The following is a 17,252-nucleotide window of genomic DNA, read 5'->3' on the forward strand; positions in this document are numbered from 1 at the left end:
TAACAACATAAACACAAGACATTTTTTTCAAAACCGAAAGGTTCATGCATACGGGGAAGCAGTGAGCATAGAAGGAGGAAAAGAGGGAGAAAGCAGCAGGTGAGGGGATAGCAAGGACAAATTCAGTTAGCATGGCTCCTTTAAATGGAATAGAACTGGAATAATGTAAGCCCTCTGGTGGCCTTAGGAACAGAGTAAGATCCAGCTGCTGACCTGGCTCTGATTTTGCCAGCAGCTGGGTCTCTGTCCTAGTTATGCTGGTGCCCTGTGAGCTGCCATCAGCAACTCCTACAGGCCAACTCCAGCATCAAAGCTATCTTTGCACCTCACTTGTGTAAACAGCTGGAGAGTGGGCATAAGCCAGCAGAGTAAGCCTCTGCACCTGTATGTACGCAACAGGAGCTATGCAGCCACAATCCAGTGCTTGGGGATGTCACCTCCCTCTCCAGGGGACATCACAATGGGTCTTCCTTGCCAATGGCATTTTGTCCTGGTTTTGATTGGCACAGAGTTAATTTTCCTCATTGTAGCTGGTATAGTGCTGTGTTTTGGACTGAGGATGGGAATAATGCTGGTAATGCACCAATATTTTACTTACCACTTGGCAGTCTTTACACTAAGTCAAGAACTTCTCAGCTTCTCATGCTTCCCTGCTAGGAAAGAGGCAGGAGATGCGCAAGATGATGGCGGGGGGTGGAATAAGGACCACAGAATGAGACTGACTGAATCCAACCATATGACATATGATATCCCATACCATATGACACACAGTTTTTTCCCCCATCCCTCTTGGCAAGGGATAAGTGAATGACTGAATGATCCTTAGCTTCTTTCCAGGCTAAAGCAAAATATTCTCTTTTGGCACCCATAGTGAGACATAAGCTAAGGATAGATCTGACCAGCGTGTGTTAGAACAAGTTATATTTGTTATAAGCATTTTTTTCATTTAATAGTTGCTTGTTACAGTGTTAGTTTATTTTATCTTGAAGTTTATTTATTTGCTTGCAAGTTAGTTCTAAGTAACCCCATTCTTGCTGATTATCACCTCTGAGTGTTGGCTTAAAGTTGGTATTGGTTTTCTCAGTTTACATGTGATGTACATGACATTTGTTTATATTTCACTGGCTGTGAGCGTAATCTGACTTTTGTACTTAGCACTGTTGTTGCCCTTGTACTTCAGGGACTGTTTTGTGTAAACTTTTATCAAGTATAATTTTCACTTTTTCTCCATGAGGATCCAATCTGTGCAGTACACTTTTCCCTTCTACTTTCCCTTCCCTTTCCCATTCTCCCTCCCCTTCCTCTTCAGTCTAGTTAAATAGCTCTTGAGAATTTTGAGTGTCTATGGGATGTTCAAACCAGCATGTTCCTATTGCACTCCCTCCTGAAAGTGTTTCAGTTTTTGTCTAAGATTAAACAATCATTTAAGAATATTACCCAGAGACCTGCCCTGAGGCAGAAGAGTTGTGAGTGACAGCACACGTGGAAGGATGTGGGCAAGCACCTAGGACAGTGGGCACCTGAAACAGTACTTTGGAATTTAACTCCTGAATAAGAGCAGAAAAACTGGTTAGATGTTTGAAAAGGGTATGCTGTCACCCCAGCAATTCCAAAGAGATACTAATCACTGCAGCATTCTGGGACATGGCCTATGCCTACCAAGCTGCACCCAAGAGTAATACGTCCCCCACAAAAGACACTGCAACTAATCCAACTCCTACAACAGGCACTGTGACTGCACTAGAGAACAAACCCTGAGTGGTATCTGTCACTCCTGTAGCCAGCAAAAAACAATGGAAGTGGGCATCAACTCTTTTACTTAGGGAAGAAAGTTATGCTGGGAGGGAGCAGGAGGAAGAATTGGAAGCTGTAGGCTGCACCACAGCGGGGCCATTATGAGAAAGACAGGAAGGAGACAGAAATCACAGATGAATCAGAAACCATCCAATCCTTATTGCTGAGTAAGCTCTGAGATAAGTGGAAATATTTCAGCTGTCATCCAGGTGAGCACATTGTCACGTGGGTGCTCCAGTGTTGGGATAATGAAGCCAGTAGTTAGGAATTGGAGGGTAAAGGTGCCAAGCAGCTGGGATCTCTCTCTAGAGAAAGGGACAGAGCAATTGGAGAAGGGGCAGAAGTCTTCAGCTTCTGGAGGTGATTTTTGTCAGTCCTGAAGGAAAGGTTTCCCTTCAAGGAAGATGTTATATGTCACCCAGGCAAGTGGACCACTATGGAGAAAGGTATCCAGTTTCTGAGGGAATTAGCCATGCTGGAGATGATTTACCAAGACTGGGATAACAAGTAGATATCCAAAGATCCAGATGAAGTCCAGTAGAGGCAGTTTATGTGGAAATTTTGTGGAAGTGTGCCATCATCTTATGCCAGCATGCCAGCAAAAATTAAACAGAGAGGTGGAGAACCACCAACAGTGAATGAATTGTCCAGAACTAGGAAGAAAATATCTCTTCTGCCTTAGAGGCCTGCATCTCAGCCATGGAGAAATTCAGTGGCTTGGAAAGAAAACAACTTTCTCCTCATCTTTATGGATCTGTATCTCAGCTGTTAGAAACAAGCATTCCACTGCTCAAGGAGGGAAATAAAGATGGTACATACCATTTTCTACCTGTGTAACTTTCCTTCTGAAAGATAGTTTTGCCCTAAAACAAAGTGAGGTCAAAGGACCTGCACAGAAGAGCCATCATTTAGGAATAAAATGGCAAGATGAATGTTGTCAGATCCAAATGGATGTGATCAACAAGGTAACTGTTGATCTATTGATCAAGTTGGCAACTATGTCTCTGTGTACTACCAAAAAGTAAACACAAGCTACTTAAGCGTTGTGGGTTTTTGGAGAATGCATATTCTGAGTTATGGTCTAACAATGAGCTGTCTTTATTGAGTAACCTGGAGGGAGAAGAATTTCACACTGGGCCCTGAGCAACGAGAAGTCTTTGAACTTAATTTGCATAGAATAATAGAATTGCCAGGGTTGGAAAAGGCCTCTAAGATCAGCTAGTCCAGCTGTCCACTTATCACCATCACTGCCCCACTAAACTATATGCCTTAGTACCACATCTGCGCTGTTCTTGAGCACCTCCAGGGATGGTGACTCCACCACTTCCCTGGGCAGCCTGTTCCAGCACCTAACAACTCTTTCTGAGAATAAATTCTTCATAATATCGAACCTGAACAATACCTGAATAATATCCAACCTTGTACAACTTGAGGCCATCACCTCTCATCCAATCACTAGTTATGAGGGAGAAGAAGCCAACCCCCACCTCTCCACAACCTCCTTTCACATAGTTGTAGAGAGCAATAATGTCTCCTCTGAGCCTCCTCTTCAGACCAAACAATCCCAGTTCCCTCAGCTCTTCTCCACAGGACTTGTGCACCAGACCCTTCACAGCTTTTTTGCCTTTCTCTGGACACGCCCCAGAGCCTTGATATCTTTCTTGCAGTGAGGGGCCCAAAACTGAACACCGTAGGTGCAGCCTCACTAGAGCTGAGTACAGAGGGACAGTAACCTCCCTGCTCCTGCTGGCCACACTATCTCTGATACAAGCCAGGATGCCATTGGCCTTCTTGGCCACCTGGGCATGCTGCTGGCTCATGTTCAGCCAAGCATCGACCAGTACCCCACAGTCTGTTTCCTCAACACAGTTTTCCAGCCACTCTGCCCCAAGCCTGTAGAACTGCCTGGGGTTGGTGTGGCCAAAGTGCAGGACCCGGCACTTGGTCTTGTTGAACCTCATCCCATTGGCTTCAGCCCAGCAATCCAGCCTGTCCAGATCTCTCTGTAGGGCCTTGCTACCCTCAGGCAGATTGACACTTCCTGCCAACTTGGTGTCATTTGCAAACTTACTGAGGGTGCACTCAATGCCCTCATCCGGGTCATCAATAAAGATATTGAAGAGGACAGGCCCCAGCACCGACCCCTGGGGAATACCACTTGTGACCAGTCATCAGCTGGATTTAACTCCATTCACCACCACTCTCTGGGCCCGGCCCTCCAGCCAGCTCCTTACCCAGGAAACAGTCCAAGCCACAGGTTGCCAGCTTCTCCAGGGGAATACTGTGGGAGACAGTGTCAAAGCCTTTGCTGTAGTCTACAGCAGTAGTAGTACAGGGTAGACTACATCAGCAGCCTTTCCCTCATCTACCAGGTGGGTCACTAGGTCATAGAAGGAGATGAGATTGGTCAAGCAGGAACTGCCTTTTGTGAACTCATGCTGGATCTGATCCCCTGGTTGTCCCTGACATGTTGTGTGATAACACTCAAGATGATTGTTCCATAACCTTCCCTGGCACTGAGATCAGGCTGACAAGCCTGTAGTTCCCCAGACCCTCCTTACGACCCTTCTTATAGATGGGAGTCATGTTGGCAAGCCTCCAATTCTCTGGGACCTCTCTGGGTGACCAGGAATGCTCCAGTGGAAAGCAGCTTGGCAATCACCTCCACCAGCTTCTTCAGCACCCTCAGGTGGATCCCATCTAGTGCCATGGACTTGTGACAGGTCATGTGGAGTAGGAGGTCTCTAAACATTTCCACCTAAATTGGGGGGTGGGGGGTTATTCTGCACCCCATCCCAGATTTCCAGATCAAGGGGTAGAGTGCCCCAAGGATTACTTTTAAATTTTAAAGCCAGATATAAAGCAGGCATTGAGAACTTCATTATCCTCAGTGGTTGAATATAATATAGTAGCCCTTTTGCCAGTTCAAGCAGGGTAAGATGTAAAAAACGTGTTCTACACTGCAGCTGGGGAGACTCGAGGTCAACCCCTAAGGTTCTGGAGTTGGGGATACAGAGGATCTGAGGCCCACTACACTCCAACTGAAAAAGAGATATTGGCCGCATATGAAAGGGTCTGAGCTGCTTTGGAATTTGTTTGTACTGAACTACAGCTTCTTTTGGCACCTTGATAGCCTGTTTTGGGCTGGTTGTTCAAAGGGAGAATCCCCTCCACACATAATGCAACTAATGCTATGTTGAATGAGTCATACGGATCTCACAGTGGGTTCAGATAGGAAACCTAGAGACAGCAACGTGATCCAATTTAAAAAAAAACAAAAACAATTTTGGATCTTTCTGTAATTGTGGCTCTGGTAACACTTTTTGTTTTTTGCACTTTTCTGTGAGTATTGAGAGAATGAGCTTAATTATTTTCCTTACACCCCTCTATCAACCCAGCAGCTTTCATGAATTTTTTCCCTCTTTATTCTGAAATGGAGACAGAAAAATCAAGAGTAAATATAAAAATGTATAAAAATGTACATGCATGTATACAATTTGAAAGTAAATAAGTAAGGATTCATGTTGCACACTGAAAAGGAGGTCTCACTTTTTCTACTAAAACAAACAAGCAACCTAAATTATAAGTTAGCTAATTCATCAGGCTATGACTTACAGGTATCCAGCTAGGAATCACTAAGATATCAGTGACATATCCCAAAGGCCTTTTTTTAATTTCTGCTTTGAATGCCTTTGGCTATGACACAGTAATAACTGGCTTCCAAGTGCCATCAACAGTTGCTATGTGCTGTGGTAGTACCAATACTTCTTTTGTCATTTAACATAAAGATATTACCCTTTATGCTTATAATTAAAAAAAAAAGTCTCCAAAGAGTCTTACAAACTCCATAGTCAGTTTTCATTTCACACAATGATGTCCTTAAGATGTCTATAACTGTGATGTAAGATTAAAGTTAGCCATTCCAACTATTGTAAAACTGGCAAATCCAATTAATAGCGTGATCAGGTATTGTATTGTGCCTGGTTTGAAAACTTAGTGCATTATGTTATGCAAAGTGGCTTAATTTCATGTATGAATGTTAATAATTTGGAGCTAACACGCTAGTCAATGATCCAGTGTGTCCACAGGGAAGGTTCTTACATTTAGACAGGAATCATCTTACACTAAATAACTTGCAGAAACATCTCCACCTAACTTTCTTGACAGTCGTAGTGACCAGGTATAATCTGTCAGAATCCTAGGTTGAAAATCTCATTAAAGAATTTGCTGAGCTTCAGAAACCCTAGAAAAGAGAGGCACTGTCTTCTGAATGCATTTCATATTTAGGTACTCAAATTATTATGACTTCTCCAAGGTCTTAAACATGCTAATCACAAAAATTCAGGAATGCCCTGGAGGAGAAGAATGTTATTTCACACCTACTACCTTGTGCCCTGACAATGAGACGCAACAGCATCTCTTCCCCGTAACATGTCCTTCTCATTGCTGGTGGCTTGGCAGTATGCTGTGCATGGTGCATGTTCTGAACCCCATTTTTTTTCCTGCTTCAGACCAGGCAGCTGCAGACACAGAAATAGTCACTGCATACAACATGCTTTGATGCCACTTTTCACAATGACCTTTTTGTATATCACTTACCATGCAGCTATATGGGATATTTGCTCTGATCACTCTGTATTTGTTCTATGACAGGAGAGAGTACTGCAAGTTATAGCGGGTCTGGGAAAGTGACAGAAATTCAAAACATAATCTCTATAGGAATACTAGTATTGCCAAAACATTGACCATACAGAGTGTGATGTACAAGCTGGTTTGATGCAAGTTCAAATCTTTCATCAGGTTAGGCATGAAATAATGCGTATTCTTGTATGTGTGTGCACACTGGTTTTGTTTGTCAAAGTTTTTTTTTTTTTCAGCAGTCATAGGCTCTTCACCTCATTGTGGAGTTTAAAAATAAACACAGCAGAAAATAATTTTGTAAACTCTTCATCACACACATGAATTCTTATATTGATTACAGCCACCCAACCCTACTATTGTGGAAATACAAATTTGAAGTTAATACTACTTAAAATTCAGAGAGAGTCTGACTGTACTGTGACTTTACCACTCAGCAAATGGCACGGCCTTTGCAATGCATAGAATAAATAGATCTTCATGACTGGGGAAGATACACAAATGTCTGGTGGAACGTCATATGAGGCCAAACATCACAGTATTTCTCACATCGTTTATGGGTGCACTGAAATCAAGGGATTTGAACTCATGCTGGCTGGACCTGATCCCTTGCTAAGAAGGTTATTCTAGTACTGTTTTTACTCTGTAAACTAGACTTCAGAATGCAATCCAGCTTAAATGAGCAAAATGCATTAGACACATGGGTGCTGAATGTGAATCTTTATGCATCTTGACAGTTCAGTTCATTTAAAGCTAACAATGGAGAGATGCAGGAATGTAGTTTGTTCTAAAATCTGCACTCATTTATGCCCAGACAATTGTGGAAGATGCTGAATGGCTTACATGCCGAAATGCTGGTGAATACTAAATTTCTTAAACAGCAGTTTGGTTTAGGAGTACCTATAGTTATGGCTTTAGTTCAGTACTCAAGCCCTGAAACACGAATCCTGCAAGCTGCTCTGTACAAGGAGGCTGCTGGGTCTTTGAAGAGCCCCTTTAATGTCCGTGGAACTGATTACATTTGCAGTCAGGTAAGTCTTTCAAATGTTGGGATTATCGAAATGCTTTCCATTCAGAAGACCTAGAAATGGAAGCTAACATTTAAGAAGGTTTTATGAAGGTGCTGTACAGTCTTAGGATGATTTGTAGTCTGTTACTCTCTGTGGTTAGTGAGCTTTCAACACATCAGGGAATGTGTTGGCTGCTTGCCCTAGTTTGGAGATTAGCCTTCAGGTGGTCCAAGTGTTTGTGCCTTTTAGGAGTCAAAACCAGTGACTGCTGCTAAGGCATCTAAACCTACTGCTGAGGCTGAGCTTGGTCAGAAGTCTTCCTAGAGCAGACATTGCTTGGGTGTAGTCTGTCACTGAAAAAATGACTGACAGGTACTTAGAGAATTCATTTGTTTGAAACTCAGATGTGCATGGTAACAGCATAGGGCAGGAAAAAAAAAAAAGGAAAAGAGACAAGTGACAATGAAAGAGACCATAGACTAACTGAACACATACAGGAACTTCCCAAATGTATATTAAGAGAAAAATCACATTTAATCTTATGAAAATCTACAGCTTTCATTATGTATAGCCTGGATAGCATAGCAAAAGTGGTTAATTTACCACTAGAAGAGGGATATAGGGAGTTAGTTGCTGCTCCCTTCACCACAGTGGCTGCAATAAGAATTGGAGATGGAGGTGGGATCTGCTCCCTTGTGACTGCCTCTTCCCTTATCAACTTTTGATGATTTTGTTCTGTGTGCATCTGTAGCACAGGAGGAAAGAAAGTTATCAGTTTTCCATTTTCGTCTGGTTACGTATTTCTCATTGCTCAGATGGTGACATCAGAGGAAGGGGTATTTTTGACATCTACAAATTCTGTGTTGTTTGTAGCACAATTCTGCTGTGCAGAGCCAGGCACAATCACGCAACAGTCTGTACTGATAATTCCTGACCCTGTCCTAGGCGTTTGTTTGAGTTATGTCAGCTGGATTTAAAGATTTGGTAGCAGTCAAGTTGGATGAGTTACCTGTGGGGCAAGGAGATTTATAGACCTCATACACTGTAGGATTTTTTTCTTATTTTTGTTTACTTGTTTTTTGTAAGCTGACTGTAGACAAAGATGTGTGTTAGTTCCACACTTGTGTTTTGCTGAGTTCTGTGAAATTTCTATTTAGTAAGGTGAAAATTTCTAACAAAAAGCTCATCAATAAGCTTTGAACATGATCAAGCAGGCAGTGTCTTTAGAACTTTGTATCTGATGGATTTATAAGGACATAGATGATTATGCGGTACTGATAATTGTCTTGTTTAAATGTGGAGGACAAAATACCCCAGGAAGTATAAGTTCATAAAACTTAATTTTTATGTAACTGAGTAGATTAGTATCTTTAGAAAATGCTTACAACTGTGATTTCCAGCTTGTGGTTTTGAAGACAGAAGTCTCCAGCACTCAAATACTATACTTTCTGTGTTTTGTCTGTTTCTAACCACTTTCTGATCATCATTTTTATTCTAATTTACATGACAGTATGTTTTACCTGAGTTTGGCAGACATGTCTTTATTGCACTTCTGACAAAGAATCCCACCAAATTCAGTTCATGCTTACTTTTACTTATTTATAGCATGCTTCAAGAAAGGAAAATATTTTAGTGCAGTGCAGTAGCAGATTCATCTGATCTACAGAAGTTCAAGATGCTTTCTATTGTGATGCTTTGTAAACTGCTTTTAATAGATAAGGTTTTCAGACAATGTTGTTAAGCAGTCTGTACAAAACTTAATAGCTCAGCTGTTGCAAGGATACTCATCTTCTATTGTTTTCCTGTCACTCTCCTACCAGGGTAGATATGTAAAGAAAATCAAGTTGCGAAATGTGGAAATCATGCAGGAGCTTAGTTTGAAGTGATTTGTCTTGAACTGTGTGCAGTATTCTGATGCGTTGAATGCAGCTGTCATAATCTAAATCACTTCATTTCTGAATAACTTCACAGGAAACTTGAGCAAATACCTTAGTGCATTGTAGTGTCTGAGCCTTTTCAGGCTTTTTTTTGGTATTCACAAACGTGAATAGGGGATTAATATATTTAACTGATTTCTCAAGTTGCCTTACATGTATCTTGCATGTTTGATTTAAGCAGGCTTAGCAGAAGGTATTTTCAGCAATTTCTGTCTCAATAACCCAACAGTCAATACTAATATTGAGACAACACTGATACGTTACTAGAACATGCTAAAGGGCTGAAAAGTTTGAAAATAATAGCTTCAAGCTACTTAGCAAGAAAATTGTTGCAGATAAGTAACGAGTGGAAAAATCATAAACTGTTGTACACAAATTGAAAAGCAGACACTAACTGCCAAATGAATGAATTTCAAATAAAAATAAATTGGGCTAAAAAAGGAAGAACTAATCAGAAACTTATAAGAAATGGAAAACATAGTTAAAACATTGCTGGATTAAAAAATAAATGAGATGGGAAATTGGAGGAAAGGATGGAAGTGATATGATGAGGAAATAAATAAATTGTTTTTAAAATAATTTTGGTGATACAATATAATTAAGCAATGGGGAAAGCGATTCAAGTACTGCTTATATTGACAGTGCAGAACAGGAATAACACTATTACATCAGTGGAGATGCGTTATTTTGGACTCACACAAGATTAATGCTAGTTGCATTTGGATTTAAAATGATTCTGCTGATCTTGTTAGACGTTGTATAACTGCTCCTGATGTAAAGATCTTGAGAACCAGCGTTCTGATCCGGCTTTGTGGAAATGGGTAAGAGTTCTGCTTTTAACTTCCCCGGGAGATTTATTAGGCCTTAAACCTGCAGGAGCACCAAGTGTTATGCAAATAATGCTTTTATCCTTCCAGATGTTCCCCAAGGCTGACTGTTATATACTGCTGCTTTGTGCTGGCAGTGTGATGGCCCTGCCTGCCTCCCAGCTGTAGACCTTGCCCAAAGCAACTCTGTTCAGAGCTCAGATAGGGGAGAAATGTGATTTAGGGGTTATCATGTCCTTGCCATGTAGTGGCAGCTGACTGTAGATGTGATCACCTCATGGTATGTGGTAGTCTGTGCCTGCTTTGTAGGAAATAATTTCAGAACATTAATTTGAGGTCCAGGTCAAAGCACAGCAATGGCAGTAGTTAGCCCGTGATGATGCTGATCTGTGAAGTGCCTCCCTGGGTAATACAGAAATGGGCAAAACAATACTGTTTTCAACTAATTATGCTTTTAAACTAAAACAGGGACGAGTTAGGTTAGATGCTGGGAAGAAGTTCTTCACTCAGAGGCCAGTGAGACTCTGGCACAGCTGCCCAGAGAAGCTGTGGGTGCCCCATCCCTGGAGGCGCTCAGGGCCAGGTTGGGTGGGGCCCTGGGCAGCCTGAGCTGGGGGGGGGCAACCTGCCCGTGGCAGGGATTGGGAGTGGATGATCTTTAAGGTACCTTCCAATCTAAGCCGTCCTATGATGCGATGATTCTACAATAATAAAATCAACTCTATGATTCTATTAACAGTAACTTGAGTTTGAGAAGATATCAAAAGCACGTTTTTTTGTTTGTTTGTTTTGTTTGTTTTTTTGTTTGACAAAATAAAATCTAAGCCTGTACTCAGAGGGGAAAAAAGACACTAAAAATTCCATCGTTAAACACAACTATCATACGCAAAAAAATAATGGGTGACTCCTTTAATGAGAACCACAAATGCAAGAAGAAATAAATGAACTCCCTAATGAGCCTCCAAGTTACTGTTAATGCTTCTTTTGAGAAGAAATACACTGAATCTTGGACTCCACTCCTGTATTGCATTATCTGTCTTTTTTATAGTAGTCTATTTGTTTGTCAGGATCAGGCAGTAGCAATCTATTTATGTACCTGCAATAACTCTTGTATATTTCCTGTCAGTGAATAATGAAGCTTCTCTAATCACCTGTTTGTGTCATAAGTACTGTGTTCTTTTTTGTGTGAATAAATTACTGGATGATAACAGCAAATGATAAAAAATAACATTTATAAGCCAGGGCATGGGACTAGAGGAGGAAGTGATCTGAATTTTATTTCTGGGGAAAGAAAGGAGGAAAAAGCCCAACTAAAGATAACTGCATGAAAATGTTTGAAGTTTGAACGTCTGTTGTTGTGCATGGACAGAAGGAAGTAGGAGAATGGTGGTGATCTTTCCCCACCGAGCAGTCAGTGCACATCAGCAACACTGACCTGATGTATTATCACTATTATCTGCTCAGTTTCTGTGGGTGTCCTGGCAGAAGAAATTATGATAAGTAGAAAGAAATTGTTTTCAGGTAGAACGGTGATGACATGTGAGAAAGGGCGGCTGTTCTTGTTAAAAAGTGGGTATTCCACAAAACGTTTCTGTGTCAGCAACTGTGAATTGGTTGAAAATGAAAGGCTTTGTAGATGTGCCATACTTCAAATTAGGAAATCTTCTTGTTATCAGTATTGGAAGCATTATCTTCAAATGTGTCACAACAAAGCACTGTGTTTTCTTTTAAAATCATTTTTCATTTTCAGATAAATCTTTTTTTTTAGAAACAAATTCAGTAAAATTCACCGTAAAAATTCACAGCAGCAATAACTGCCATAAATACTGAGAGCTGAACAATTATTAAATTAAATACATTGTAAATTACTTATTTGTGAGTGTTCACCACCACGTCCCTCAGAGCTCTCTTCAGATAATACTATTCAGAAATACCAGTATTCTTAGAATTTATACTAGTTCTCTCAGTCTGATAATGTTTTTTACCTATATCCCCTGTACTACAACAATTCAATGGCTTGAGCAAGCATCCACAGTATAGCAATGCTTCATTTTAAAATGTAGTAAATTTAACCCACTCTTATCTCAGGCTTGTTCATTGTCTTGTCTTCTGGACTTGAAGAGATTGGAGATTTTAGAAAGAAAAATGAATTTTCTAAGAAATTCCACACTTCTGCTTAGAAACATGAGAAACTGTACTTGCACAAAATCTTCTCATGGAAAAATTATTTTTGTTCGATACAATTTTTAGTTCTGGAACCTTTTTGTTTAATTATTTTTGCTAAATATGGTAGAGATCTTGAATTTTATTTTTTATAATTTACGTACTCTATACATTTATGTACTTTATATGTGTATGTGGATATGTTCAAAGTTGGGATGAGTGGCTGACACACCGGAGGGCTGCAATGCAATTCACCAAGACCTGGACAGACTGGAGAGCTGGGCAGCAAGAAACCAGATGCGGTTTAACAAATGCAAAGGTAGAGTCTTGCTCCTGGGAAGGAGTAACAGCAAATATCAGTACAGGCTGGGACATGACCTGCTGGAGAGGAGCTCTGCAGAGAAGGACCTGGGGGTCCTGGTGGACGACAGGTTGGCCATGAGCCAGCAGTGTGCTTTGGTGGCCAAGAAGGCCAATGGCATCCTGGGGTGCATTAAACAGAGCGTGGCCAGGAGGGCAGGGGAGGTGATCCTCCCCCTCTACTCTGCCCTGGCGAGGCCTCACCTGGAGTACTGTGTCCAGTTCTGGGCTCCCTGGTACAAAAAAAAGACAGGGATCTCCTGGAAAGAGTCCAGCGGAGGGCCACAAAGATGGTAAAGGGCCTGGAGCATCTCCCCCATGAGGAAAGGCTGAGTGACCTGCGTCTGTTCAGCCTTGAGAAAAGAAGACTCAGAGGTGATCTTATTAATGTTTATAAATATCTTAAGCGTGGGAGTCAAAGGGGCATTGCCAACCTCTTTTCAGCAGTCTGTGGGGACAGGACAAGGGGAAATGGCCATAAACTTGAGCATAGGAAGTTCCTCACAAGTGTTCCTAAGAACTTCTTCACAGTGAGAGTGACAGAGCACTGGAACAGGCTGCCCAGAGAGATTGTGGAGTCTCCTGCTCTGGAGACGTTCAAGACCTGCCTGGATGCCTACATGTACAACCTGGTCTAGGGAGTCTGTTTTGTCGGGGCTGGACTCAATGATCTCTAGAGATCCCTTCCAACCCCTACAATTCTGTGATTCTGTGATTCTGTGATATAATATGAGTGTTATATTGGTATGGGGCTAGGACCATACAAATCCATGTAGAGACCTTGTTCTTACTAAAAAAAAACTCTACAGTCATCTTTTTTTGCATCCTATGTCCAGAAATGTTAGGATTCAGGAAAGTGGAAAACTATCAGGAGGCACTGCTGTACAGTGACAAAGGCTTATTATTACTCTAAATTAACCTAAAAACTGTAATAACCTTCCTTCCTTTTTTCCTCTACACATTAATTAAGAGGGATTAATTTGTTTATTATGGATTATATTTACTCGGTGTTGACTCATAATATTCAGTATTTTAATATTTTTCATATATTTCCTTTATTACTTACTATCTACCTTGTCCTGCATTTTTAAAAATACATGTTATACATGCAGACTCAGGCCTCTATTAAATGTTGAAGAACAGTAATTGCAACTCAAGCAGCACATAGTACATCAAGGACGTGCAGTACAAGTGAAGACAAAACACACGTATGAGCAATCAAATAATTTTACATAATCTGGTGTATGCAGATGGACAAATACTGTACTGGCTCTTTGTATCACATTATTCTGCATGGAATAAGTTGAAAACTCAGTTCTTACTTCATGCATTTAATTAAAATGTGCTAAACAGATATCTATTAGAATCTGATCTGCATCAAAAGAGAGGTGGCCAGCAGGGAGAGATAGGTGATTGTCCCCCTCTACTGTGCCCTTGGGAGGCCTCATCTGGAGTATTGCTTCCAGGCCTGGGGCCCCCCAGCTCAAAAAAGATGTGGAGTTGCTGGAGCATGTCCAGAGGAGGCCCTGAAGAAGATCAGAGGGCTGGAGAACCTGTCCTGTGAAGACAAGCTGAGTGAACTGGGCTTGTTCAGTCTGGAGAAGAGAATGCTCCAGGGAGAATTCATTACATTGTTCCAGTACTTGAAGGGAGCTTATAAACAAGAGGGAGACCTATTTTTTACATGGTTTAGTTGTTGTAGGACAGAAGGGAATGGTATTAAACTAAAAAAGGGAAGATTTAAATTAGGTGTTAGGAAGAAATTATTTTCTCAGAGAGTGGCAAGGTGGTGGCACAAGCTCCCCAGGGAAGCTGTGGGTGCTCCATCCTTGGAGGGGATGGCAAGGCCAGGTTGGATGGGGCTGGGAGCAGCTTGACCTGGTGGATGGTAACCTGCCTGTGACAGGGAGTTGGAAATGAGTGGGCTTAAAGGTCTCTTCTATCCCAAGCCATTTTGTAATTCTATGATGTGTTGGTTCCTGGAATTCTATATAGTATTTAGTGCCAGAAGAAAACTTCCTTACAGTAATAGTATGCAGTACAATGTGTAAGTGAGTCTTTACATGTGCAGGATTTCAGATTTTTTTTGGACAGTCTACCCAAATAATTTAACCAATATATCTGCACATCTTTCCAGAAATTCTTTGCAAAAATTATCAAAGGAGTTTGCATCATGCATCCACAGAGCTCTAATGTTATTGCTAGCTGCATCATCTGAAATAAACAAAATTGCTTCTTTATTGTAGCTGACAGTTCTAATGCCATTATTATTTCACATTTTTCACAGGAGGGGCACATATCTTCATTGCCTAATTATTATTCTGAATGTGTTCAGTAGCATCACTGTCTTACACAGTCTGAAAGAAAATGATGAAAACCAGCAATACTGTTCTATCTCTGTAGGTGACATTTCTGTTTTTGTGTGACAGAACAGTTATGGAGATGGATTTAGACATCTCTGTAGCCAATAAAAATGCATGAAGTGAATGAAGTAAGATTAGGCAGTTTATAACAATGGAAACTTGCGAATATTTTGGTTTCATCTTTTTAGTATTGTACAAAAGAACAGCTTGGTAGAGAAAAATTTCAGTGGGAAAGTGTGTTCAGTGCCTGCATTTCTGTTAAAGTTGTTTTCAGGGATGCCAGAGAGCATTGGAAGTGAATCACATGGTTGCCTCCAAATCCAGTACTTCCTTTCCAAGTACTCTGCAACTCACTCTGCAAAGTGGTTCTGGTATGTGTGAGCTACATTAATTTCTGAGGACTTCAATTTACAAGCTCTGCTCTAATGGATACCAAATGCCCCTTAAGACCTTCGTGTACTCAAGGATCGGATCCAGTGACTTGGTTTTGGGGTACTAAATCTGTAACAAAATCCACAGGCTTCATATAATGGAGATACAGAAGCCTGAGCACTGAAAACTTCGAAATACTGATCCACTCCTGCTTTTCCCAGCAGTTTTCTAATTCAGACATAGCCAATGCCAACTGCTTCAGGTGTCCTGTTTTCAAATATGTTTTGCAGTTTGGAGTATTATTTGAAAACAGAATACTCCTGCATTCTTCTTACTTGTCTTTAAACTTTTGATGGAGAGGAAAGTGGATGTTTTAATATAAATAAATGTATTTTGTATATATGTAGAGATATATTTAAAGACTTTTATGTGATGCAGCTGGTACTTACAGGATTTTTCAGAATTTTGAAAGGTGAGTAATACATTTTGTATGTTCTACATTTTAGCTAGCTATGTAATCTGGGATAGTTAGTGCCACCCACTTCTCCAGTACTGTTGGCACTTTAAAATGTGACCAAATAAACTGTTTAAGAGTGTGTATAAAAAAACAGAAGTAACTAGAAATAAGTGAATACTTTCCAAACAGTAATGAGAGTATGTTCAGAATTCATATTGTTTTATGTTATACCATTCTAGTGAAGGTAGAAGGATATAGTGAATGTAATGAGTTTTAAAAGCAGTTAATGATGACTTTTTAATTGCTCAGCTTTCAAAATTGGATTTATGTTGGATAAGATAAATTTGCCAGTGCTGAGGAGACTAATTGCTTAGCAACCAGTGTCTGATTTTTTTTCAAATATAGAGCAAGTAAAGCAAAAACATTTTTATTTCCATAAATATAGTGCCTATGTAACCATATAGCTAAGTGTATGTGTGTGTATATATACATCGACACATACTCTGGTGGTTCAAAATAATGAACCAAAGAGAAGGTGGGGCACACACACAAAAAAAGGAGAAATTGAAAGGTAAAACTGAGACATAAAAAGTGGGAGAAAATCAGAAAGATTTTAACAGTATAAAAGTGATCATTTAACAAGTAAAGTACCTTTTAGTTTGATGTGGTTCGTTCTTTTGCAAAAAGTCCTTTTGCCAGGAGATACCCAAAGCTGTATCAGGAGATCTGCAAAAGAAGCATGAAATAGGAATAGTATACTACCTGAGAAATACCACTCATAATCCCTGATCAGCTTTGAAAGCAAAGGACAAGTAACTGGAAATGACAATATATTCACATCATGATTTGCTATGTTTCTCAAAGTTTTAATTGAGCAAAACACAACTTAATGGATAGGTAAACACTTTAACCTAAGTGCCTTGTACAGAATGCCCCAACTTAAGCTCTTATTCTCTCCCTTTTCATAAACATCGATCACTCTGTAAATCTGAACAGGTGCAGATCTACTGGTTGGTTGGTTCACGTGCTGATGACTGGTGGGTACGTCTGCCAACATGGCAGATATGACTCACAGCTGAAATCAGATTAGTGCTGCGGTGGTTTCACACTGATGGTCAGCTAAACTCCACCACAGTACTTTCTCACTCCCCCTCCTCAAAGGAGCAAGGGGAGAAAATGTCATTAAAAAGGGCTCAAGGGTTGAGATAAAGTCAGGGAGATTGCTCATGAAATAGTGCCTCAAGCAAACCAGATTCAGCATAGGTAGATCAGTGTAATTTATTGCTGACAGACTAGAGCAGTGAGAACTGAAAACAAACTAAAAACACCTT

The 17,252-nt window shown here is 40.6% G+C and overlaps 1 protein-coding gene and 1 long non-coding RNA gene across 10 annotated transcripts in view; one reads left to right on the plus strand and one right to left on the minus strand.

Moving 5' to 3' along the window:
- EDIL3 (EGF like repeats and discoidin domains 3) overlaps nt 1-17,252 on the plus strand; it is a 273,821-nt gene that overhangs the window by 51,257 nt on the left and 205,312 nt on the right. The window lies entirely within an intron of this gene.
- The window catches only part of LOC110389522, a 34,160-nt gene that overhangs the window by 7,696 nt on the left and 9,212 nt on the right, over nt 1-17,252 (minus strand). The window contains exon 2 of the long non-coding RNA XR_002433276.1: nt 16,573-16,647. This is a non-coding gene — a long non-coding RNA (uncharacterized LOC110389522). The remainder of the gene's footprint in view (nt 1-16,572; nt 16,648-17,252) is intronic.

The sequence above is a fragment of the Numida meleagris genome, chromosome Z (assembly GCF_002078875.1).
Source record: "Numida meleagris isolate 19003 breed g44 Domestic line chromosome Z, NumMel1.0, whole genome shotgun sequence".
NCBI classification, from domain to species: domain Eukaryota; kingdom Metazoa; phylum Chordata; class Aves; order Galliformes; family Numididae; genus Numida; species Numida meleagris.